Source organism: Chelonia mydas, chromosome 1 (genome assembly GCF_015237465.2).
Source record: "Chelonia mydas isolate rCheMyd1 chromosome 1, rCheMyd1.pri.v2, whole genome shotgun sequence".
Taxonomy (NCBI): Eukaryota; Metazoa; Chordata; order Testudines; family Cheloniidae; genus Chelonia; species Chelonia mydas.
In genome coordinates, this window is record NC_057849.1 from 269,411,624 (window position 1) to 269,437,349 (window position 25,726).

General features: G+C 44.0%; 1 protein-coding gene and 1 long non-coding RNA gene across 13 annotated transcripts in view; one reads left to right on the forward strand and one right to left on the reverse strand.

The window, feature by feature from the left end:
- Positions 1 to 10,369: 10,369 nt before the first annotated feature.
- LOC122465780 lies at positions 10,370 to 18,093 on the reverse strand. The gene is made up of 2 exons (XR_006290828.1): positions 17,963 to 18,093; positions 10,370 to 11,408 (listed from the first exon to the last, which is right to left on the reverse strand). It is a non-coding gene; the product is annotated as an uncharacterized LOC122465780 (long non-coding RNA).
- The window catches only part of ATP2B1 (ATPase plasma membrane Ca2+ transporting 1), a 128,874-nt gene continuing 120,547 nt past the window's right edge, over positions 17,400 to 25,726 (forward strand). For 2 of the 12 annotated variants that reach the window (XM_043546333.1, XM_037885341.2), the window contains exon 1: positions 17,400 to 17,581. The gene's annotated coding sequence lies outside the window, so the exon portion shown is untranslated. Of the gene's footprint in view, positions 18,361 to 25,726 lie in introns of all 12 variants that reach the window. The other 10 variants (XM_037885346.2, XM_037885352.2, XM_037885326.2 and 7 more) reach the window with 9 other exon arrangements.

A 25,726-nucleotide genomic window follows, 5' to 3' on the forward strand; every position in this document is an offset into this window, starting at 1 on the left:
AGACAACTGTAAGTTCCACCCATGTGTCCCCTTGGCTCTGGAGAAGGAGTAAGTTTCTTCAGCCCAGATCCACAAATGCATTTAGGCACCGAACTCCCATTGATTTCAATGGAATTTAAGAACCTAAATTCCTTTGAGGAACTGGGCCTTCACCAGGGGTTTAGACAGGGGTGGGCCTGGGTGAGTCACAAGCCATTCAATTAGCACCCAAGCCCATCCAAATCTGAGCAGGGTAGTGTGGCTGGAGTAGCCTCGAGCCTCACTCCAGTACTTGAAATCCAGGACGGAGCTACGCTGCAACATTGCATAAAGCTAGGCTCTGGAAACTCTGCCTTGTCATATTCTGAGCCACCACACGTGTCCAGCTCAGCAGGGGAAGCTCACATCTGGTGGCACCGGGGCCAAGAAGGACATGGGGCATCACAGGGGGAGGGAGGGCCCACTTGCACATAGAGGCACACATCAAGGGATACTTCAGTGGGATCCTCCGAATCCACGAGCGCCAAGAAGCAGTGGGCTTGAGTGGGGATCCAAGCCCAGCCTTGTGAAACAGGGGTCACCTCTGCAGGGTGAATGGTGGATTGGCTCACTCTCCAACTCCTGGCTCCTTCCCTCCACCCCAAGCCAAGATCAAGACTGCACAGCAACTCACACACACCGGAAAGCAGGGCCTGTCTCCCCCTTACCCAGAGAGCAGGCTCTTCCCATATGTGCACATGCCTCTCGAGAGGCCTTCTCCACAGAGCTGGGAGCCTGGTCGCTCTCTCTACACAATCAAATGCCACCCTCACAATGAGCAGAGCCTTTCTCTCTGTGCGGGTGTCAGGGCAGCTCCTCAGCCTCAAGGGACCAGGCTGCATCTTGCACCCTGTGTTTTGCTCTTGAAAGCTGTGGCTGTGTGTACCTTCTTTAGGCAGTTTAGTTTCTCCTGGTTCTTCCTGCCTTAGACTCTGGGAGTCAGGCAGGCTTGGAATCAGGCAACTAGCTAGTGCCACCACGAAGTCCACACTATTATTTTTAGCAGGCTAGCTCAAGCTGAGCTAGCATGAATCTATCATTGTCCATCCAACATAAGAGGGGGCCCATTCAAATTTCCACTCCTAGCTTCGCCGTTGGCCTTCACCCATTGCAATGGAACAACCTATACGCCATCAAACCCCTGGCTAGTTAGTCTGCCTGATAAGTAAGAGGAGTGTGGACCCAGGGCTTCTCCCATTCCCTGCTCCTCTCCCCACCATGACCAGAGGCAAAATCTGGACAGGGTTGAGCAAGGGAGTAAGGTGGGCCTTGTCAGAGTTTCCCTGAGAAATTCTATTTCCAGATATTTGTATTCTGGCTAAAAATGTTGTGCACTTTAAAGCTGCAGATCAGATAGGCTAATGAGTGGGCTAAAGATTAAACATATTGGCAGCAGAAGCTTTCTTATGCAGCTTTTTTTAAGCAGATGTTGAAATGAAATTATTCAGAGGAATAGTCTATAATCCACACTAATTGCTTTTTGATATTTAAAACAATGGAGATACGGAGGAAGGTCTAACAAAGCTGCCATTATGCAAGCACAGCAACCATGGTACTTTTCATAAGGGATTTCTTCTATCTGTTTGCTTAATGGATCTATTTCGGGCCCAATCCTGCAAAGATTTTATACATATGCTTAGCTTTATTTAAACGCTATGAACAGTCCCACTGAAGTCAATGGAACTGCTAGCTGTATGTAAGTGAAGCATGTGCATCAATATTTGCAGCATCAGGGCCTTAATGTGTCTACCTTCCCTGGCCATTGCACATTGGCAAGATATGCATGACTCAATGATTTCCCAGGGCATTAACTATCCAGAAGAGAATGTGGAGAAGTAGTCTCTCTCACCCCATACCTTCACAGAAGCTGGCAGAGCTAGCCAGGAAAGATAGGGGAACAGGATATCTAAAGGGGGATATGTACTCACTCTACACACCGGGATACCCAGAGAGGAAGTGGTGTGACTGTACTGCCCCTAACTTGTAAGAGTGACTGTGGATAGGTCGACACTGCAATTAAACACCCATGGATGGCCTGTGTCAGCCTATGTAGGGCTCAAGCTGCAAAATTATGGCGTAGATGCTCAGGCTGATGCCTGGGCTCTGGGACCCTCTGCCCTCATGAGATCCTCAGGCCCTATGCTACCAGCACTCCCAGCTATCTTTGAGATACGCTAACAGCACTCCCAGCTATCTTCGAGATACCACTGACTTCCTGAGGAAACTACAATCCATCGGTGACCTTCCTGAAAATACCATCCTAGCCACTAGGGATGTAGAAGCCCTCTACACCAACATTCCACACAAAGATGGACTACAAGCCGTCAGGAACAGTATCCCTGATAATGTCACGGCAAACCTGGTGGCTGAACTTTGAGACTTTGTCCTCACCCATAACTATTTCACATTTGGGGACAATGTATACCTTCAAATCAGCGGCACTGCCATGGGTACCCACATGGCCCCACAGTATGCCAACATGTTTATGGCTGACTTAGAACAACGCTTCCTCAGCTCTCGTCCCCTAATGCCCCTACTCTACTTGCGCTACATTGATGACATCTTCATCATCTGGACCCATGGAAAAGAAGCCCTTGAGGAATTCCACCATGATTTCAACAATTTCCATCCCACCATCAACCTCAGACTGGACCAGTCCAAACAAGAGATCCACTTTCTGGACACTCTGGTGCTAATAAGCGATGGTCACATAAACACCACCCTATACCGGAAACCTACTGACTGCTATGCCTACATACATGCCTCCAGCTTTCATCCAGATCACACCACATGATCCATTGTCTACAGCCAAGCTCTACGATACAACCGCATTTGCTCCAACCCCTCAGACAGAGACAAACACCTACAAGATCTCTATCAAGCATTCTTACAACTACAATGCCACCTGCTGAAGTGAAGAAACAGATTGACAGAGCCAGAAGAGTACCCAGAAGTTACCTACTACAGGACAGGCCCAACAAAGAAAATAACAGAACACCACTAGCCATCACCTTCAGCCCCCAACTAAAACTTCACCAACGCATCATCAAAGATCTACAACCTATCCTGAAGGACGACCCATCACTCTCACAGATCTTGGGAGACAGGCCAGTCCTTGCTTACAGACAGCCCCCCAACCTGAAGCAAATACTCACCAGCAACCACACACCACACAACAGAACCACTAACCCAGGAACCAATCCTTGCAACAAAGCCTGTTGCCAGCTGTGTTCACATATCTATTCAGGGGACACCATCATAGGGCCTAATCACATCAGCCACACTGTCAGAGGCTTGTTCACCTGCACATCCACCAATGTGATGTATGCCATCATGTGCCAGCAATGCCCCTCTGCCATGTACATTGGCCAAACTGGACAGTCTCTACGTAAAAGAATAAATGGACACAAATCAGACGTCAAGAATGATAACATTCAAAAACCAGTTGGAGAACGCTTCAGTCTCTTTGGTCACTCGATTACAGACCTGAAAGTGGCAATTCTTCAACAAAAAAACCTTCAAAAACAGACTCCAATGAGAGACTGCTGAATTGGAATTAATTCGCAAACTAGATACAATAAACTTAGGCTTGAATAAAGACTGGGAGTGGATGTGTCATTACACAAAGTAAAACTATTTCCCCATGTTTATCATCCCCCCCCTCCCCCGCCCACTGTTCCTCACACATTCTTGTCAACTGCTGGAAATGGCCCACCTTGATTATCACTACAAAAGGCTCCCCCCCACCCCCCCATCCCCGCCCCGCTCTCCTGCTGGTAATAGCTCACCTTACCTGATCACTCTCATTACAGTGTGTATGGTAACACCCATTGTTTCATGTTCTCAGTGTCTATAAATCTCCCCACTGTATTTTCCATTGAATGCATCCGATGAAGCGAGCTGTAGCTCACAAAAGCTTATGCTCAAATAAATTTGTTAGTCTCTAAGGTGCCACAAGTCCTCCTTTTCTTTTAGCCTGAGCCTGGACGTCTACACTGCAATTTTACAGCCCTGATCCCCGTATACCTGATCATAGGCAACCATGGATGTTCATTTGCCGTGTAGACAGACATATCCCAAATGCCACAAACAGGCCCTTAATATGCACATTTGGGAATATGGTATGTAGGCTGTGAATGTCCAAAAGAAAAATACAAAAAGTATAGTATAGTTAAGATCTAATACAGCCATTTACATACCTTCCCTCCCATTCTTTTATTTACTTTTATTTATTGTCACGGCCATAAAAATGAAGTTAAAATGAGAGTGCATAGACGACTGACCAGAATAAAATGTGACAGTCTAACATTAACCTACAAAATCAAAGAACCTCTGACCTAAACCCGTTTAATTACATCTAGGTACTGCAGTAGTCTTTCAACAGTGTTTGAAAATACCAGAAGTGCTGGGATAAGAATAATGTCCCAGCTTTAACTCTGAATTTCCTGGGTGTGTGGGTTTAAGACAGCTGCATTATCTCAGTTTAACTTGTCTATGAATTTCTTTTTTCGTGTTAATTTGGAAAAGAGGAAAACACAAGAAAAATATCTCTTGGGTAGAGGTTTGCAAAACTCAGTGGTTTCAGTCTGAAGAGGATTTATTTAACTCTTCTTGGTTTTAGTTCTCATAGGTTCACATCCACTGAGTTTCATTTTGAGTTCCGGGTTCTTAGGAACCTAAAACCATCAAAATGAAACAAAACCAAAGTTGCTGAGTTTTGCAGGGTTGCCATACAAAGATATGAGACAGGGCCCTACTAATTTGGTTTTTTGTCAGTTGCATCTATGTTTGTAAGTTTTAGTGGGCAAAGTTAAGGCTGGGTAGGTGATATAAATCAAGAGGGGTGAGAGTAAGCAATGAAGGATTCTTTGATAGTCTGACATTTACAGACATTTACATGTTTATTGTTTTTTAAAGGTTTAGGAATTTTTGCATCATGTAATATTGGTTTGGAGTTTTGGCTGAGACAATTGAAAGATATTTTTAAGCTTAACTCCTTTTTTCAACCAAGTTTTTGTTTAAATATAGGTGGGGCCCTACCAAATTCACAGTCCATTTTGGTCAATTTCACAGCCGGGGTTTTTTTAAATAGTCAATTTCACATTTTCAGGTGTTTACATCTGAAATGTCACAATGTTGTAACCGTGGGGGTCCTGACACAAAAGACATTTGGGGGAAGGGAGGGAGGCTAGCAAGGCTATTGTGGGGGATTATGGAATTGCCACCCTTACTTCTGCCCTGCTGCTGGCAGGGGCTCTGCCTTTAGAGCTGGCCAGCCACCCAGCTCTAAAGCCAGGACCATTGCCAGCAGCAGTGCAGAAGTGAGGGTCGCAGGTTATGGGGGGCAGGAGGGGAAGAGTTAACCATATGTCCAGTTTTCCCAGCAGTGTAGGGAGCTGGGGAGCTGACAGCTGGAGCTGCAGCCTCTCCACACGGGGAGATTACAGCTCAAGCTGCGCAGCTTCCTGCAGCAGGGGGAGGTTCCCAGAGGTGGGATCTGACCTGCCCTGGGAGCAGCCCCTTCAGGGGAAGAGGAAGTCTTGTCCCTCCCCATCCCCTGCTAGGACTAGCAGCTGGAGTTCTGAGCAGGGTAGAAGCCCCTGGCTGGGCACCAGATTTCACAGACCGTGATACATTTTTCACGGCCGTAAATTTGGTAGGGCCCTAGGTATAGATATGTGCAGTACTTGCTCAAAAAGGGATACTTAGCACATGATCCTGTAATTTATTGAGAGCACAAGAACCACATCCCCTGTGAAGAGCCCTATTGACTTCAAATGGACTCCATGGGGTATGGCAGTGTACCAACATCCAGGGAATTGCAGGATCAGTGTCTGAGCCACAGTTGCCAACTTTCACGTGGTAAATATGCACTCTGACTTTCACAGTAAGCCAAAAATCAAGCTAATCCCATTTCAAAACAAGGCCAAAACAAGCCAATCCCTAAGAACCCCAACACTCTATGTGACTAGGTCCCCCCCGCGTGCAGTCTGGGACTGTGGTGGGCCTGCTGTGCGCCCCTGACTCTCTCCCCACCTTGCTCCTGCTTGCCCCCCCCTTGCCCCTGCTTGCTGGGAGCCGATCAAGAAAGAAACAAGAAGAAAGAAAGAAACAAGCTACAACAAGCAACAAGTTACAAGCCAAAAACTACACAACAAGCAACTCACAAGCCAATTAAGCCAAAAACAAGCCCAATTTCTGTGGGGTTTTTTGCACGTTTGACATGTCTGGTTTGAGTCTCTGAGGCTGATTTACTTGCATTTAAGAAGTACAGTACTTTTCACCCCCACCTCCCAAATTGAGTTTAGTGAAAAAGATCCAGAATGCAAAAGAATGGAAGTTCTTCCACTACCCACAAAATAGGCACATCAAAGAAATTGGCAGTACCAGCTTCCCTACCCTGTGTCTCAAACCCTGTTGTGAAGGAACCACATCTACAGGTACTGGAGTAGAGCCCATGCCCATTTACTCCATTGTTTCTCTATTAATTCTACCAACAACTCTGTTAATTGTGTTGATGTTTTGTGTTCTGTAAATACCATTCAACTAGAAACTCAGACCACCCATTCAGTGGAATTCAAACCAAGAATCTGATCTCATCCTGCAACCATTACTAATATGAGTATCTTTACGCATCTAAATAGCCCCATCGGAGTCAAATAAACTTCAGTCATGCTCTGGGAAAGCCACCCGAGGTAACTGGGCTACTTTCAAAAGGACTATGTTTCAAGGCTTTGGTTGGGGTAACCTTTAATAAAAATCTGCAGGTGAATCAGAAAAAGAACAACTGTGCTGATTACAAGTCACTGACAAAGCAGTTTTAAAAAACAGGGAAAGTGCCCTCATTTATTTATGTCTTCTTTGAGAATTTGGTGGTTCTGTTGTGTTGATTGTTCAAGGAAAGTAAAGGTGAAGAGACGGATTTTGCATGTGAAGCCCAATTCAGAGCCCACTGCAGTTAATAGGAGTCCTTCCATTGATTTCAGTAGGCTTTTGGATCAGTAGGCTTAGGGCCAGACATTTAAAGGTATCTAGGCACCTAAAAATGCAGATACATGTCTAGTGGGATTTTCAAAATTGCCTCAGCACCTAACTCCCATGGCTCTTAGGGCCCTCAGAATGTGTGTGTGTAGGGGGTCTCCCTTGACAGTTGTGGGACCAGGGAAGGAGTTGGAGGGAAAGGATGGTGGCTAGGCCCGCTTTCACCCCTATTACTCAGTCCTACAGTCCCTGCTTTGGCTGCTTCTGCAGCTGCTCCTACCAACTGGAGCACAGATTCTTGTTGGAACAGTTGTTTAATTAAAAAAATATATATATTCCTCTGCAATATTTGGAATTTAAACATTGCTGAAGAGCGCTAGGTCACAAGAATTAGAAAGTGAAATTGGCTAGAAACTGATGATAGTAGTGAAACCGATTTGGCTGTTTTTACTGCCAAGCTAATCTGCAAAAACTAAACAAACACCACAGGGAGAAATTAGAAACATAAAAAATTCCTTTTAATAATCTAAGACATTGGTAACACAGGTGCCCGTCCTAAAAGGTTCTGAGTGACTGCAAGAATCACTGAAGCCAATGAGAACTGAAGGTGATCAACATCTTTCAGCATTTGGCTGGTATCTAAGCAATTTTTAAAATATGCATATTAATCTGATGCTGTTCTGGAACAGTGTCTTTAGTGGATGCAGTACCTTATATCCCCAAACTAAGTCATCCCCAAATATCCTATAGTAGTCCTATTACTAGATGTGTTCCTAAAATGACATATTTAAACTTGGAGGGTTCAGTGCATAACTGCTGCCATGTTATGTAATCTACTGGAGAGAATTTAGGCAAAGGAAAATCCTGATTCATCCTACTGAAAAATAATATTAATACATTTTATGCTATAAGTGCTCATCTTTACTAAGACATTTCAAAAAACTCTAAATGATTCCAAAAAGTTCATTCCTAAATACAGTATTTAATTTATAGTGCTATTTGATTAACAGAAATCACCCCAAATCAATACTAACCCCTTTAACCCAAACAGAATGTAAAAGTAATACTTTATTATATGGTTTAATGTTATATTATAGGGGTGGCCAAACTTACTGACCCTCTGAGCCATATATGACAATCTTCAGAAGTTCAAGAGCTGGGGGGCCCCTGCAAGGGCTTGCGGCTTCAGCCCCTAGACCACCACCACCCACTCCACACTGGGCAGAAGGCTCCAGAGGCAACATGTGGGGAGCCACATGGAGTCAGATACCCCCTCCCCCAGATTTTTGCCAGGTCTGCTGGGCCCACGTGGTCACATGGGGCAGCCGGGCCTCCCTGCATAGCAGCTGCTGGAGCCAGCAAGCTGGGAGCTGTGACTATGGGGAGAGGCAACAGCAAACAGCTGGGAGCTGCAGCCTCTCTCCACGGAGCTAAAGCAGTGGCCCCTTCCTGCAGCTCCCACTGTTTGCCATTGCCTCTCCATGCCGAGCTAGCACCTGGGAGCTGCAGGGAGGGACTGCTGAGGATAAGAGGGGGGGCATGTTCAGGGGACATGATTCAAGCTTTTTGGGGGCGAACCTTTGAATTGTGCTTCCCCCACTCTCAGCAGGAACCAGTCATCTCTGTCAGAAGCCTCTCAACCACCTTGCTTCAGGGGAATAGCCCTGAACAACCGCCCCTGCGCAGTCCGCTAGGCAGAGAATGAGAGTGTGGGGGGGAGGGGGGGAGGCTCCACGATGCACACTGTAGCTGTAAAAGAGCAACATGTGGCTCGTGAGCGCCGATTGGGCCACCCCTGTTATATTACACAGATCCCCAGTTTGCGATCCTGAAGCAACTTATTCCAGTGATTAAGATTTGCTGGGCCAGAACCAAAGTTTTAAACTTTTAATTGCTTACAAAATTTGTAATAATTGATCTTAAAAACTGTGACCTGAGATTTCTTTCCTCTCCTTCATGACCTCAGTATTTAAAAGCAGACCTGATGACTTGGAGCTGCAACTGACCAACAAAACAAAATAGAAGCATTTGTTTATGATGTTAGAGTGATTAATCTAGAATTAAGCATTCAAATTATAAGTAAAGTGGAATGTATAATTGATTTTCTTCTGCCACCATTCCTTGGAGAGAGAGAGAAAAACCAGGATGACAGCCATTAGCTACAGTGACTCTTAAGTTTCAGAATCTTCTTGAACTACTGAAGTAGATATGCTGATATTTGCTAAAGCAACCTCAGGCCTGGTCTACACCTCTGAGCGGCATTGTTAAGCTTGCCTAAGTCCCTGTGTAGACAGTGCTAGGTTGACAGAAGAATTCTTCCATCACCCTACCTACCAGCTCTCAGGGGGATGGAGAACCTCCCATTGGCATAAGTAGTGTCTACACTGAAGCACTGCAGCAGCACAGTAGCATTAGTAGAAGACAATTTATTGTCTGTCTCAAGACAGTTACCCTACACTGAAGAAAGAGAGGAGCAGGCTATATTTATTCTAATACTAATTTCTGTGAGTCAGGAGTATGACTCAGTATGAGCAGTAATATTGACGCTGGCCTCAGAGAGAGAGAGAGCTACGGTTGCTTCTGTAGTGATTTTTGGTTTTTGGAAGGGGGAAGGTTGGAAGAGAGTGAACGAACATTTGTAAACTGATCATAGAACAGAATACCACAGTGAACTTTAAGGGCCAGATCCTCAGTTGGCATACAGCTAGTGAAATCAATGGAGTTACACTGAGAATCTGATCTTAAAAACAAGAACACCAGCTTCATTTAGTTAACCAGTAAAAAGCAATGTTGCTGGAAAAAGGCTTAAAAACCATCACAGAAAAACAACAGTACTGGTACAAAATCAAATCAAACCAACCAACTGAGTATGATGCATTGGAATGCCATATTCTATTGCTAGAAATCACAAACACCAAAACTACTTCTATATACTGACAAATATACTTGGAAGTATTGGGTATGGGTACTAGGGGCTTTTATTGTCATTTTGGAAGGCAGCTATTAAGAGATAGTGGAGTTGGCCATGAGAGAGATGGAGAGTAGAAATAGAACATTCCAAAATGGTGAAATGTCATGTAGGAGAAGTCACTAGCGCAGGGGTGTCACAGTTCAGGGCAATTGCACCTGTATTCCCCTTCTGCGGTCCAGCAAGGTCACCACTCTAAGCTCCTCAGCCCTCACCTCTCTTGGGTGGCAATATGTCTCTCTCCCTGCTGACCAGGATATTTCCAGATGGCACAGGTTCCTGCCTATACTGTGACCTCCCCAGTAAAATCAGGCTGCCTAAGCTGGCCTACTTTATTTTTCTCTTCAGAGGTGGTAGACAGTGTTAGTGCCAACAATTATAAATTACCATACAGCTCTTTCGAAGCAAGCACTTTTATTCTTAAGGTAAAAGCATTACAGATAAAACATGTTAAAACAATAAGAGAACCTAAACACAGGCTGATAAGCTTACTAGAGCTCACCCTAACTCCTACAAGGGCTCTGTGTGGTGATTAGTTCTTTAAACCCCACACAGGGCTTTTTCCTGTGGTCACCAGCTTCTAACCACATTAGCTCAGAACTAGATCCCCTGTGAGTCCCTCCTTTACCCAGTTTAGGCCTCTGAAGAGACTGAGAGTAGGTAATTAGTCAGATAATGGGTTCCTCTTCAAGGTGCAGGCTCTAGAGGTGAGTAATTTACATTCCCCTCTTCCCAAGTATTTCCTAGGAACACTGCTCAACTAAAAGTTCAATCTTGTCTGCTCCACTGATGTAAAAGAGTTCTTTGAAGCACATAACACTTCCCAGTGTTTACATTAGTCTTGTCTCCCCATTAAAAGAAGTTACATACCATCCCATGATAATACATAAACATTTGCATTTTAATATAATGATCTCCTAAGATACTTTAACATAATTCCATAAGGTTTGTCCAGGATATTGTCATATCTGTCACATCGGTTGGAGTGTTGGTGGTAGGCAATGCCTGGGTGCCCTGTCATTTTGTTTCCAGTGTACTGGTGAACATATATTCTCCAACATTTTTCATCATCTGACAGATGGCTGTAGAATGTTGCTTCATTTTCAACTGTCTCATTTCCTTTTCATGTTCAATGCTTTCCTTTATTCTCTAATTTTCTTCCTGAAGTGCTGTCCATGTGTATTCTTTGCTGCTCTTGATAGCAGTCTGAAGTGATCCTCCTCCTCATCCTCCATTCTCCTTTCCTCTTTCACTCCTGCTTCAGGTGCTCCACCAAGGGAGGCTCCCTTTTCATCTCATTCAGTTCCAAGAAAATGATATCCTTCATTGTTTTTTTAAATTATTTTTTGTATGTAGGTTTTGAGTCTACCTACAAGAAGTACTTTCCTTTGTACTCTTCTGTCAGTTCTGAAGCTGTCATGTTGCTGTGTTGTAGCAGTATCTGAAAAGGAAATGAAAGAAGAAAGAGTTAATGAGGATAATGTACTTTCTTTCTCTGTATTTCAAATGTGACATGTATGAAGATAAAGGTGGCTTGTGCAACAATCTACTTTGTCCCTAATTCCTTTATTCCTCTGGTTTCTTTTTCATTTCTTGTTTGCAGGCTGCACATGATTACAGCAGGGAATACAAAACCTCATGAAAAATATTTTTTAAAGAAATTAAAATTTACCATTTTGGGTGGAAGATGGGGGAAGAGGGTGGTTCAGCACAAAGCCTTAAAGATGCTCTTTTATTTCAGGCATTTGTTGGGAAACAGATGTTAAATGCAGGCCTACAGGTGTACATTGGGCTCCTGAACTTTCCAGCCAAAGTCCAAGGAGTCTTGTTTACAATAGGTCAGTTACACCCTGATAAATCTGCACTGAAGTTATGAGGATAGAGTATCACTGCTGGGCTCCTTTCTTGGTAGAGGGACCATGTCCATCTTAGAGGAGCCTGAGGGAAGGTTGCTATGCTTCACAACCTCGTGGCTAAGCTGCATGAGTGGTTGAGCGAGCAATTCATTGCTCGTGATATCTAGAAGACAAGGGGGAGAGAAACTGTTACATGAGCTAGATAGCTGCCTGGTCTTGCTAGCCAAGAGACTAACTGATTGACTGACCCATGAATTACCTATTACTAGATGGGGCATTTGTGCTTACTAAGTAGCTTAGTGTGATAAATAGATATGGCTTTTGAATTGGTAATAATACTGTCCCTGTGTATTTTCACACTTTCATTCTTTATAATCATTCAGGTGCCATTTTGTTGCAGATCACAATGATATTGGGCAGTTTGTGGGGTTCACAGAAGCTTAAGAATGTTCACCAACATAATAAGAAATAGCCTAGAGTGAAGTACCTAGCAGAAGTGGGAATCCAGTCATAATAGTATTAGTGGAATATGAGAGTGCATGTTTGTTCACTTTGAGGAGGCAGGAGGTCTTTGGTTTTTCAGCAATTGTTCAGCTATTGGGATGCATTCCACACCCTACTCATTCACTGCTGACCAGAAAGAGCTGAGGTTGGCAAGGGGAAGAGGGGAAATACACAAACTTCCACAGTTACTTGTATCCACCCTTACAACAATGGTTGCACCTTTTAAATCACTAGGCCTGGTTCACAGATCTCACCCTCCTTTTGTCCAACTGAATACAATGAAGTCAGTCGTAATAAAGAGCTCTATATCTTATGTGGAGAGTCTCTCACCTCCTGTGTGTGAGGCTACCTCTGAGCCAGAGACTGCTTAACTTGATGAGTCATCTCTCAGCCAGATAGTGTGATGAGTCATCAGAGGTACCTGCAGGTTTTGTTATAAGCTCAACCCCATTCAACCAGGGTTCAGCCAATCCACAAGTGAGGACCCACCCAGGTGATCCCAAAGCAGGTATATAGTTCCTAAAGGAAGCAATCTTTCCAGTCTGCTTGATGTCACTACTTGCAGGGAATGTTTCTGTAGTTTCAACAGACTGCCCCTGCCTTTTTCCACACTAGCTAGCCTTTGCTCCAGCCTGTATCTGCTCTTACCTCAGCTGGCTGCCTGGTGATTCTGACACTCTGTCCTCTGCTACATCTGTAGTGGTGTGAGAATAGCTCCTCAGAGTTAGGAAATATTCCCTGTTCCTCACCTTTGTCCCCATCATCACTGAACCCCTCTTACTTTTCCTGCCCTAACAGCACACTACCAGGGTGGGGGGACCATGAATCTTTTCAGGAACAGTCAAAGTGTCCTTGTCATGTTATTTTTAAGTGATTACCCCTTTTTTTGTGTGTGAACCCTTATAGATCTGGCCACCTGAAAGAGCTACTGACCTTCAGAGTCAGAGCCATTGGCCTAAAACTGACAGCAGGTTCACTGAGTACATATGCACCAGATCTGTTGTATGTTGCTAACATGCCTTTGCCTGCTTCTTCCCATTGAATCGATATTTCTCCTCATGCGCAATCAGTTATAGCTGGGTTGTGTCTACATTAGGCTTGTCTTTCAAAATTGTCCAAAGTTACTACCAGCAGTTCAGTAGTTTTATACAACTTGTTTAATCTCCTTAACAGCAGGTCTAAATGGAACAGATGGTACACTGGTTAAAACAATGGTAACCTGGGGTGCCTTATCTGCACTAGTGCTCCTGCCATTGTTACCCCTAGTGGAGCTTGTGGGTGGAAAATGTTTAGCAAAAAGCCTGATGTAGACAATGCCACAGAATTGGAAAAAGATGGGGAAAGGAAAGACAGAAATAAATCAGAGAAAATAAAAGAACAAAAATCTAGAATTGATCAAAATTTTCTGAAGTTCAATTCTTCAATTAAATTTTTCATTTACATTAAAATTTCTACAAAAGGGAGAATTGTTCATGTTTTTTATATGAAAGAAATCATCCTGTGTCAGATTCAAAAGCAGACAATAGTTTGTACATAAACACCATGCTCTCAGAGAAGTGGATATTACTGACAAGATGTATGCTATAATTTCCTAAGAGACAGGGTGGGTGAGGTAATATCTTTTATTGGACCAACTTCTGTTGGTGAGAGAGACAAGCTTTTGAGCCCAGACCTGAGGGAAAGCTCTATGTAGCGTGAAAACTTGTCTTGCTCACCAACAGAAGTTGGTCCAATAAAAGATATTACCTCACCCACCTTGTGTCTCTAATATCCTGGGACCGACATGGCTACAACACCTCTGGATACAATAATTGCTGGAGGTGAGATAGGGGAATTTTACACAGGTAAAAGACTTCCAGGAAAATTGCTCCTGGGATATTCCAGGTAGGCGCACAGAGAGAATAGGACTCTTGTCTAGAGTAGTCTGCAATAAGTGGGAATGAACATTGTGGGACAGTGCTGAGAAAATCAATTGAAAAGGAATGCCAATGCTTCCTGTCTACAGTAGCACTGAGATTGCTCAAAAGGAATCAGTGTAGGTCTAAGCATTTACAAGTCTTGTTTGAAATTGATGCTGCAAAAGTTTTGGCACCCAAAATTAGTGGCATCTTTGGAAAATGTTAGCTTGTGTGTGTTAGAAACAGGAGAAGGACCTGAAGAAATATTTTTTTGATTTAATATATCTCGGGAAAATGGGCAAGAACATTCTACTTATAAGGATTAATTTGGTAAGCATTTTAAAATCCTCAGATAAAAGACATTATAGAAGCACCAATAACCTTTCCCCTCCCACTCTTTTCATGTTGCATCTTGTATACATTATTCTTGTACTTTATTGTAAAATAAACATTAGTACTACAATGATGATACAGTGACTGAGCCTAATATTTTGAGTCTTCCTATGAAAAATCTATCGCCTTCATCATCACAGGATCTGAGCATCTCATAAAAATTAAATAATGTCACATCATCCCTGGGAGATACGGAATTATTATTGTTCCCATTTTATGGATGGAGAATGGAAGCACAGAGAGATCGAGTGGCTTCCCCTACATCACACAGGAAGTCTGTGGCAGAATCCAAAAATGAATCAAGATCTCAGTGTCTTAATCATAAGAACATACTTCTTTAGCCTTTTTTGTCTAGCTAAGAGCTTAGGAGACACAGCAGAGCTATGCAGAACACATCTGCCAGTCTCATGAAGCTGTATCCAGAAATGCAATTTTCAAGTGTCTGGGGAAGTCTTGCTGAGCCTCTGTGATCAGTGCACATTAGGACACTGAGTTGCAGATGGAATGCAAGAGAATTTCTTGTGATATAAGCATTTAGATATTTTATTTTCTCCTTCTGGGAAGAAATGCAAGAAAGAATTTTAATATATTAGTCTGCAGGATTTGTCTTTTTCATTGTTTTGATTTCTCTGTTGACCTCAAGAGATGTGGAATAAGGTAACATTTTTAGCAGCCTTCAAAATGGGCAGGAGCCAGTTACTGTTAGCAGCCCTTTTGTGACTGCTTCACAGATTCAGGTAAGAAAGAATAACAGACAATGAAACAAAACTAAGCGAATGATGATAATGTAATTAGAATGATTTATTTATTTTCTGGTCCTTGTGGGCTGGTTTACACTGACTTCACTAGAATTTGTGTGCATGAAGGTTGCTTTAACCCATTAGGTTCTGTTACACCTCTCAGGCGTCACCACTAGCATTACACAAGCTTCTACATTTAATTTCCTTTTCAACTTTGATTTTAAATAGCTGTGGGATTTGAGCAATAACTATGGAAAGATGGGGTGTTTATGGCTGGCTAAAAGAACCTGATGGACCAAAAACAGTTCGCCATTCATTCCACTGAAGTGCCCAGCAGAGAGGTTGATATTGTGTCAAGAAGAAAAGGAAAATCAAAATAACAAAACAAAGAATATATAGCAATAAATGTGTTTTATGGAGTATTTTCACTGAGAAGGGTGATCTACTGAGTTGGAGAAGGGGAGTAGAAATCAGGACTTCTGGGTTCTCGTTCCCAGCTCTGCTGCCAACTTGCTGTGTGTTCTTCGTCATGTCATTTAGGCCCAGATTTTCGAGTCTCCACTAATATTCATTATCCTTGAGAGGTCCAGGGCTTGACATAGAAAAGTGCTGAATATCTGCAGCTTCCAAAGTTTCTTCAGCAGGAGCTATGGATAATGGTCCACACTGCTGGAAGTCAAGCCTGAGGTGTTGGAAGTTGGGCACTCAGAAGCTGAGGCAGTCAAAATTAAAATGCACTTTTGATAGGTTTCAGAGTGGTAGCTGTGTTAGTCTGTATATATCTTCGTACCGTATTTTCAACTGCATGCATCCGATCAAGTGGGTTTTAGCCCACGAAAGCCTATGCTCAAATAAATTTGTTAGTCTCTAAGGTGCCCCAAGTACTCCTCGTTCTTTTTGCACTTTTGAAAATGTTGACAAATTCTATGCTTCAATTTTCCCATTTTAAAAATCGATGTAACAACGGATATATTATCTTATAGAGGAGAGGTTTTATGAGGCTGGCTTATTTTTTTAAAGTGCTTTGAGATGAGATCATCATAGTTATATATTATTAATAAACTGATAGAGACACAAGATTTTAAGGGAATTCATGCTTTGTAAAACAGCCAATCAGGATGCATAAATCATCTCCATAACTTCCATTCAGAATCAGAAAACAAGTAAAGCAGCCACGGTAACTCAGAGCACTTCTCTGTAAAATTACACGCACAGAACTAAAACTGGAAATACATGAGGCACCCCTACGGGGTTTTGCTGAGATGATGGAACAGAGAGAGGATTTACAGATCTGTCTTTGGGTGTGGGGGAAGGAAAGCTGTCTCACCGAGAATGAAATTTAAATCAATCTTCGCCCTCTGGGGTTGGAGGAGGATTTTGCTGTGTGTTTCAATGAGGCATTTACAATCAATCGCCCTCAGCCTGGTTTGAAGTGTCCCTCATTCACGCGGTCTAGGCAGCAGCCGGATATTTAACTAGCTGCTTTCCGGATTGGGGTCACTGTAATTTGACTTCACCCTCCGATGGAAACAAGGGAAAAGGAGGACTGACTCTGGGTAGTCAGCCTGCCCTCAACCCTGCAAGGGTAAGACCCCTCTACTCTCCAACCTCCTGAAAGGGGTGAGCGGCACAATTCCTCCCCACACCTTGCATAAAGCGAGAACCCTCTCCCCCTGCGAGTTGATACTCTCCTCTGCCCCGCCCATGCCGGGAGCTCCCTCTCTCTGCTCCCCTCCCCTGTGCAGGGAGCTCCCCCTATCTGCCCCCTGCGTGCAACCGGCTTCCGCGCTCTACCTTCTCTCCTGCGCGATGGGCTCCCCCACGGGCCCCCTCCCCCGCTACCCCGTGCAGTGAGCTGCTCCTCCCTCCACTCCTACTGCCACCCCCAGGCACGGGGGTGGCCGGGGGGGGGGGGTTAAGGAGGGGGTAGGGCAGAGCGCACTGCACCCTCCCCCGCCCCGAGGAGAGGCTCGTAGCAAAGTCACCGACAAGCCCGCCGGGCCCCATCAAACGCCTCGGCTCAGCCCACACACGTCATGGAAACAAGCACGTCAGCACCCAACAGCCAATAGGAGAGGGGAGAGGCGGGGAGAGCGTCTGGCCCCGCCCACTCCCCCCTGTTCGCGCCGGAGTCTCCTCCCTCTCCTCCCCCATTGAAGGCGCCGCACGTCTGGAGCCCCTTTACCCGAGCGAGACCCCGTCATGTGACTGCCGGGACGAGGGGTAGGAAGCGGCAGCTGCAGCGTGGGGAGGGGTGGCTCGGCGAGAGGCGGACGAGTGAGTGACTGCCGGGGGGAAGGCGGGCGGGGGCCGGGCCGCTCCGCCCTGTGGCTGCCCCACAGCCCGGGCAGGAGGTGGCTGCGGTAGCGGTTACTCTGCCGGGCTGGGGCTCCGCGGCGCGTCCGGGGCTGCTGAGCCGGTGCGGGTAGGGGCTGCGCCGCAGCGGGGCGCGTGCGAGGGTGAAGCGCGGGCTCCTTCCCTGTGAGGAGCCGCTGCCTGCCGGGGGTGGGACTGGGAGCCCGCCCCTCTCATTGCCACCCCCCCCCGCCCGCCCGTTCGCGGGGCGGGGCTGGCCCGCCGGAGCAGGGCGAGGGACGCGGGCACCTTGTGCGCCAAGCAGGCGGCGGCACATTCCCGCTGCGTCCCGAGGCGCCGTCCACCGTGTGGCTGGGCAGCGGCCGAGGTAAGCAGCGTCCCCGGAGCCAGTAGCTGGAGCATCGGCCGCCCTGGCCTCGAGGCAGGGCAGCGCCCCCTCCAGCCGCCGGGTGCAGGGGCTGAGCCGCCGGCGGGCGCGGAGCGGCGGCTGCCTTCCGCCCGCCTGGTCTGCGGGCTCAGCGCCTTTGCCCCCGTGGGGCGGCCGCTAACCCCTGCGGCGGGCTGCCACGCTGCATCGGGGGCGCGGTGTGACCTTGAGGGGCGGCCGGTGCGGGGTCGCCCCCTGCCTGGACTCCTGCACGGGGCGGGCGTTGCTGCAGCTTGGACCTTCCTCGGGAGGAGAAGGGGTGAGCGGCGGCGGCGCTGTGTGACATGTGTGCTGGGCTGGGTGATTAGCGGGGCTGGAGCTGCCTCTTCCGCCGGCAGCCCAGGCAGTGCCGAGCCCGGCTACCCCAGTGCGGGCAGAGGCGCTGTTGGCCGTGCGCGCTCCCTCCCTTCCTGGGTGCACACACACACCATAGGTGGTGCTTAGCCCCTGTTCCCTGCCAGGTTGAGTAGCTGGGATTAGTCGTCTGCTGCTGCACGGCATGATCATCCTCAGCCTGCCTTTTTGCCAGCCTTGCACGGAGCTAGCTAGCCGCCGCTGGCCTGGGGGCGGGGGAGACGGCGCTTGTAGCTGAGGGTCTCTCTGCCTTTTCTGTTGCACTTGCAGACTCCCCTCCCCCCAGCCTTCCGCCGCTTTGTCTTGTGGGCTACTCCCCAGTCCAGGTTGGATAAGAGCAGGCAAAGAGGCAGACAGAAATTCCCCTCTTTTCCCCAGCGGACTTGCGGTTCTGATTTAGTAATGGCTAGGCGGACTGTGTGTGTATTGATTCTGAACTAGGATGAAGGCATCTCTGCAGCGCCTCTGAAATAGAGAGAGGACCATTGGGGCTGCTCTGGGCAGCCTGCGGGCGTGCGTTTGTGAGCTGGATGATGTCCTGCTTAGTAGCAGGAAGTGCCTCTAACGGTGGCGCTTGTATGACACTGTCATCTTCAACCAAATGGTGTATGTAACCTTTGGATGTTACACCAACTGAGTTTATGAAGAGGCCTTAATACTGGGGGATGATTGCTGCCTGTGGTAGAAGGGAGTGCTGCTGTTCTAGAGTGTGAAGGGATGGGGGGGCATTCAGAAGATGGTGACTGGAAGAATATCTCACTGTCAGAGCAATTTTATTTTCCCTGCTGATGTGGAAGTCTAGAAGTTAGAAGAACTTCTGATAGGATTTCAGGAAGAAGCTTGCTTGGAAACCTAGCTGATAAAATTTATGTTCATGACCTTGGAAGCATTTTATTTATCATATTTTTCCCCCTAGCAATGTAAGTGATTACTACCAAAATAACTAGTAGCGTCTGCCTTAATTTGTCAAAACTAGGACACTTAGTGTCCCGGATGTCTCAATTTGACTAGCTATTAATGTAAGAGTCTCTGAATAGTGGCCAGTTTTAATTTGATGTACACTGCCATTGTGGGGGTGAATTAAGGACAGTGTTTGGAACTCGGCATGAAACTTGTTACAGCATAATCCATTTCAGTGTTTCTTCTTTTGTTTACAAAAAACTAAACTTTAAATATAAGAAGGATGAAAGATATACAGTAACAATTGTTAGAGGTATTTTTATATTAATCTCCCCCCTGTCCCCCCAACAAAATAGAAGACAAAAGAAACAACTGACAGTCTGAAGTCCTCTAAAACTGAATTATTTTATGCTGCCTTCAGCATAAAACTTAATTTTGGATAATTCTTTCAAGAGCAACCTATCAAAACTCCAAAGCTTATCTTGAAAACAAAGCATTATGTGAACTTGTGTTGTGTTAATTACATTTAAAGCTCCTGCACTTTAGCTTAAGGGAAGGGGTCATTAGTATCTGGGCCCAAAACATGGTGGGGGTGGAGTTCTGGAAGACTCTTAAGTGGTCCCTCAGCAAAATTATAAAGCATGTTCTGAGAATGAAGTCCAAATAAGATATACCCCTTAATATCTCATCATTTTTAACAAAATACTTGTGGGAAGAGGTACAGCAGTGTGCAAATCTCTGGAAAAAACACAGCTGTAAATGTTTACAGGTGCTTCAGCAAGTAAGAGTTTAAAAAACTTTGTTAAATGATCTTGATAGTTTCATTTGCCATTTTTTTTTCTGTTCCATTTAGAAAGCAGGCAGTAACTCTTACTATAGCTAGTGAAAAAGTTGTTCAGAATTACTAGTTTATTTTTTTTAAAGCTTTTCAGGAACCATAAATGCAAAATTTGGACACGGAGTAAACTTTTTGTATATCCGTAAGTCATTCGTGGATGACTCTTGGCAGAAATGGCTTCCAGCGTACTAAACTTAAATACTTATGGCATAATGAATGGAAACTTTTTTTTAGTGCATAAGTGGAAGAAGTGGCACTGAATAGTAGAGCACAAAAATAGCTTTAACCCACTATCCCCATGCTTTAAAATGTGAAACTGCAGATTTGGAACCAGCATTGTGGGTTGCTTATTTTCTTATCACTCCTCTTTTCCCTTTACTGGTAGCAGGCTACTGTGATGGTAGTTGCGGTTTTTCACCTAGGTAAGAATTTCATTTGTGCTCAAATAGTAGGAGATTAGTGGGTCCAAGCCACCACTAATATGGGCAAAACACTTTTTTTTCCTTCTAGGCAGTATGCCAGTGTACCCCAATTCTTAACTGTAACACCTTACTATATTAATTAAATTCCTACTGAGCAGAGACTGTCAAATATGCTGCTTATGCTGTGGATAATTGGGACCACAAAATTAATCTTCACCTTTGATGCAAGTGAAATGAACTATATTTTACAGGGACTTACGCTTTACCGAACTCTTGCTATTTTTCTGGGTATTATGACATTACTCTTCATCATTTTTATCTTAAAAACTTGCTTGGAAATTTAAAGCGGAATCTTGTCTAGTGTCGTTATCTCTTAATTCATAAGCAATATAGGTAGAACCTGTCAGATGTTAAATTTGAGAATTTAACTTGCTGCATTATGGTTTAATTTTTTTTGCTGAACTTCTGAAAAATGCTGTAAGACCTCTGCTAAGGTAAACTTGTAAATGCTTATGAAGATTTAACATAATGAAACACAACTCTGAGCTGTCTACTTATTTGAACCATACAGAACATACCATACAGTTTGGCTAGACACAAAGGGAGAAGATAAGTGCAAGTACTCAAAGGATGGAAATGCCAAGGAAGGAGAAGAAATTGAGGTGGCTTTAGGTGATATGATCTAGAGGACTGGGATAAAAATGAGTGAAGGAAAATCTTTAAAACTAACATGACTACCACCACCTAGTTTAGGAACTACTAGACTTGGGGAATAGTACACCCAGGGGATGTGGTAGAAATTATGCTGCCTGAGTAACTGCAAAATGGACTGTGTAAGCAGTTAAAATTATGCCATAGGGAATAATTCTTTGTTGGCACATAGATGGACAAAATAACCTAGTCTTTTCCAACTCAAATTTCTCTCGTTAATATAGAGTAAATATTAATGGCACTCAAGTATTCTTTAGAAGACAACTAAAATGTCACTGACCTCAGTGCAGTAGAACTTCAGACAGACATTTGGGTGTGCAAATTTTTGATGGATATTAGTCTTTTAATAAAACCATGCAACATAAACAAGAGACCTACATTGTTCAAAAATATAGTGTTGTTACATTTTAACTACTAGTTTACTATGTCCTTAACCACTTTAATTTTGTAAATTTTCTAAATTAAATATAAAGAGAAATTCTTAATCTTGTTGCATATATTTAATATTTCTAAATGCTTTCTGTATGTGAATTAAATTTTTCAGGGTATACACTATTAGAACAGTTCTGTCTTCATTGTATTGTGCTGTTTCTCCTTTAAACGATGAAGTGTAACAAGGGTGTATATTCTTAAACATATTGTGTTTTGGTAACTGAAACTGGTTCCAGCTCAAAGTAAACTAATAGAGGAAGATAACCAGACTGTTTGTCTCTAGGCTCATAAGTGTAAACTTTATATGACAAAATACCATGAATCTGTCATGCGCTAACTAAGAGATTGGTAACAAGTTTGCTCCCCAAAAGAGAACCAGTACGGTCTTAAATTAAAATCTAATTACAGATAGGCTCTTTAGTAATCTTAAACACTTGCTTTGATAATCAGCTGCATTTTTTACAATAGATTTAATTAAACTGTTGTATTAATATTCCATAATCAAACATCTTTCTATCCTAATTTCTGTGGTTTTATCAACTAGATGACTGTATTTTGCTTACAAATCGAGACTATCAGTTTCTAGTAACCTCCTATGGTGGGCCCAAAACTCACTTGTCTTGAAATGAGTTCTCTAGAACTCTAGTCCTTACACCTATTTACCGTACTGAATAACTTCCCTCTTGAAGGTACCAATTTCTTTTATTTTATGGCACAAAAATGATAAATGTTAAAATAGGGCAAAATATGTATTGCTGATCATGTTTTGTCCATCTGGCTTTACAGTGAAGTCAATGCTGCTGCTTATTGGAAGCCAGATGCTTCAGTCTAAAAATCAAAATAGAGACGGATAACTAATTTATTGACACATTCTTATCTGGAAGATTTTTAGAATTATTAACACTGAGTTCTGCTATTCTATTGTTACTCATTTTCTTGAGTGATTAAATATTGCGTGGTTGCAACACTATCTTTTCTCATGTGAAACTTAGATCACCGATATTAGAATAAGCTGAATGTAGCTACCGTTAGGCTTCTTTTCTTATTCACCATTCCTCCATCTTTGCCCAGAAATAGTCCTTGGGAAAAGACAAAAGTTGCTGTTTCCTACTTTATAGTTGAGGGTTTTTTTTGTTTTTTTTTAAACCATGTAACTTGCAATAAGGAGGGACACTGAGGGTTATTAATTCAATCTTAACCCTACATAAGTTCTTGCGTCTGAATGTCTTATAAATAAGACTGGATTTAGTATCTCTGTGGAACATGGCAGCTGTTCAGCAATGCACAGAAACATTGTACAGCAGTTTAGGAGACAAACGTAGGAGGAAGTACTATTACAATGAATACAGCAAGTGGGAGAACTTAAGACTCAGCTAACTTGCTTTGGACCTGCAATAGAGTTTTTATACATGAGCTCATTAACTCCCCAACATTGGGCGTCAGACAAAAGGCTGGAATTGGTCCACGTGATGTTTTTGTGAAGCTTACCTAACACTAGTAGATCTTCCAGAATTTAAGATATGAAACTTGAGTTGCGAGTCCTTATGACTGCAGACATCCTTCCCAATCTCAACTGAGTGAAACTGATGTCGCTATGTCTACCTAAGTAATTGTTTCAGGATGTGTGCAGGAATGTGAATTGTGCTGTCCTTGAAAAATCTGACTTTTAATGCCAAATTCTAATACTGAAACTCAATATTACTTTTTTAATACTTAGTTGATAGTAGGATGTAGGAATGGAGAAGACTAGGTTGGGAGCTGGAAGTTCCTGCATGGGAGTGCAGGGAAGAGTCTAGGAGAACAAACGCTTGACAGACAACTTTTCATTACTGTTTGCATTTAAAAAGAGGGGGTTATTTGGGCACTGTTGCTTTATGTTTCTATCAGGTTCTCAAGTTGTTAGGATCTAGATGCTGAAAGGTCATGTTGATCTTTAGTCTAATTCAGATCTTACGGCTCTTTTTCACTTAAATATTCCCCATGCTTGCATTCCTCTTAATTGACTCTTGGCTTGTTTGACTTTAGATGCGCCATAAGTGATGCTTGAAAGAACTTAGTTAAATATAGGGTTTTGTGGTGAATAACTTAAAGAACCTTGGTACATAGGTGAGTTTGAGTGTGTAAAAGCATGTCATGTCAGAAGTGCAGCCACACCATAACTGAGTGAGTGGAGCTGCCTGATGGGACAGGAGCTGCTGCTGCAGGGTGAGGTGCAGAGTGGCCTCAATCCCACTCCCGGCCTTGGCCTCTCCTCTGCACTGGGCTGGGAGAAGTGTAAGCTTGCTTAGGGCCCAGTGATGGGTTATTGCAGCCTTTCTCCTAATATCTCTATTTAAAAAAAAATAGGTAATGCTTTTTTTCCTATAGCTGTTGGCAGTCTTCAGTGACGGCAGTGTTTATCAGAGGTTTGAAGCTGGTGTACAGAGACTTCTGGCATAAAGTAATCTCCCCTTCTAGGATAAAGGCTGGTATGAGACAATTTGTTAAATACAGTATCTATTTGGATACCTTGGATCTGCTTGGCCTTTGTCAATAAGGAAAAAATATTGACCTTGCTATAGCATAGATTGTATTGGTTGTGTTGGTAGATCCTCTTCTGCTAATGTATTGAGATCAAGTGTCAGTACTGATGTTAGAGCTGTCTGTTCTGTCTATTCAGTCTCAACTTTGAGATAGTTCCTTTGCCTGAAGATGCTGGTGTCCGTAGATGGGGCTGCCTTTAAGTGTCTTAATTCTAATCTTACATCTCTGCAGAAAGCTTTTTGGTAACTAATCTTCTGCCTGAGGGCTCTTGGGAGGAATTGTCCAGGGTGCTCTTTCCTCCTCTTTTTAGCAGTGTGCAGATATTCATTAGGAGCATTAAGTAAGTAGACCTAGGTGAATAACTGTTTTTCTCTTCAGTTTGCTGGCAGTTCCAAAAATCAAAGTTTCATTTTTGGGATGTGCCAACACCTCTCGCGCCCGCCCCCCCCCCCCCCCCCAAAAAAAAAATCATGTAAGTCAGAAAACATATAGTTTGAGCAGACTTGAAATTTTTGGTTTCAATTTTTGCTTTTAGTAGAATGGCTGAAGAGGATTCGTTTCACACAATGGCTGGAGGGCAAAGAGGTGATCTCCTAATAAGTGTTAGCCCAGTGTTCAGGGTACTCACGTGGGGTGCAGATTGGGGGGCAGAGGCAGTTTCCCCCCTCTGTCTAATGTGGAGAAGGAATTTGAACTTGGGTTTCCCACAATGCAAGAGACTACCCTAGCCACTGAGCTATGGGATGGTCTGGTGAGTGTTTTCCTCAGTTTCTCCCGTTGAAGGTGTTCCTCTTTCTTTGGCCCAGTGATTTGCCACTCATGACAAATACTATGAATTGTCCAGTGAATGATCCTGACTATTGACTATGAACACAGCGGAACAGCTTCTCATGAGGGATTGAGGACCACCACCACCCCTCTCCCACCCCCATACACCAGAATAACCCATAGCTTGGTGGCTGTTGCACTGTCCTGCAGTATGGAAGACCCAAGTTCAAATCTCCATATCACACAAACAGAGGAATCTAACCTGGGCCCTCCACGTTTGTGTTTTGGCACCTAATCACTTGGCTTTACTCATGAGGCTGGCTCCAGCATCTCCTCAAGAGGTCACTTGGTGATTCTAGCCCATAAAATCAAAATGTTTCAGTAATGTAAAAAACTACTGAAACAGTTTCGATAAAACTGGGGGGAAAAAAGAAAATATTTGACAAATATGACATTAATGAATTTACTGATAGTTTTAGGTTTATTGAAATTTTTCCCAGCCGATAAATTACTTGCTGAAAAGATCTCACCCAGCTCTGTTGGTAAAGAGGCATTAAATACAGTATTAAGTAGTCTGAGATGCAGCTCTACCTCACCAACCCAGTCATCTGTCAAATGCTTTCTACAATGGTAGACATTTGGATATGCTGTAGTAAGGGCTTGCTGTCTGAAAGTCA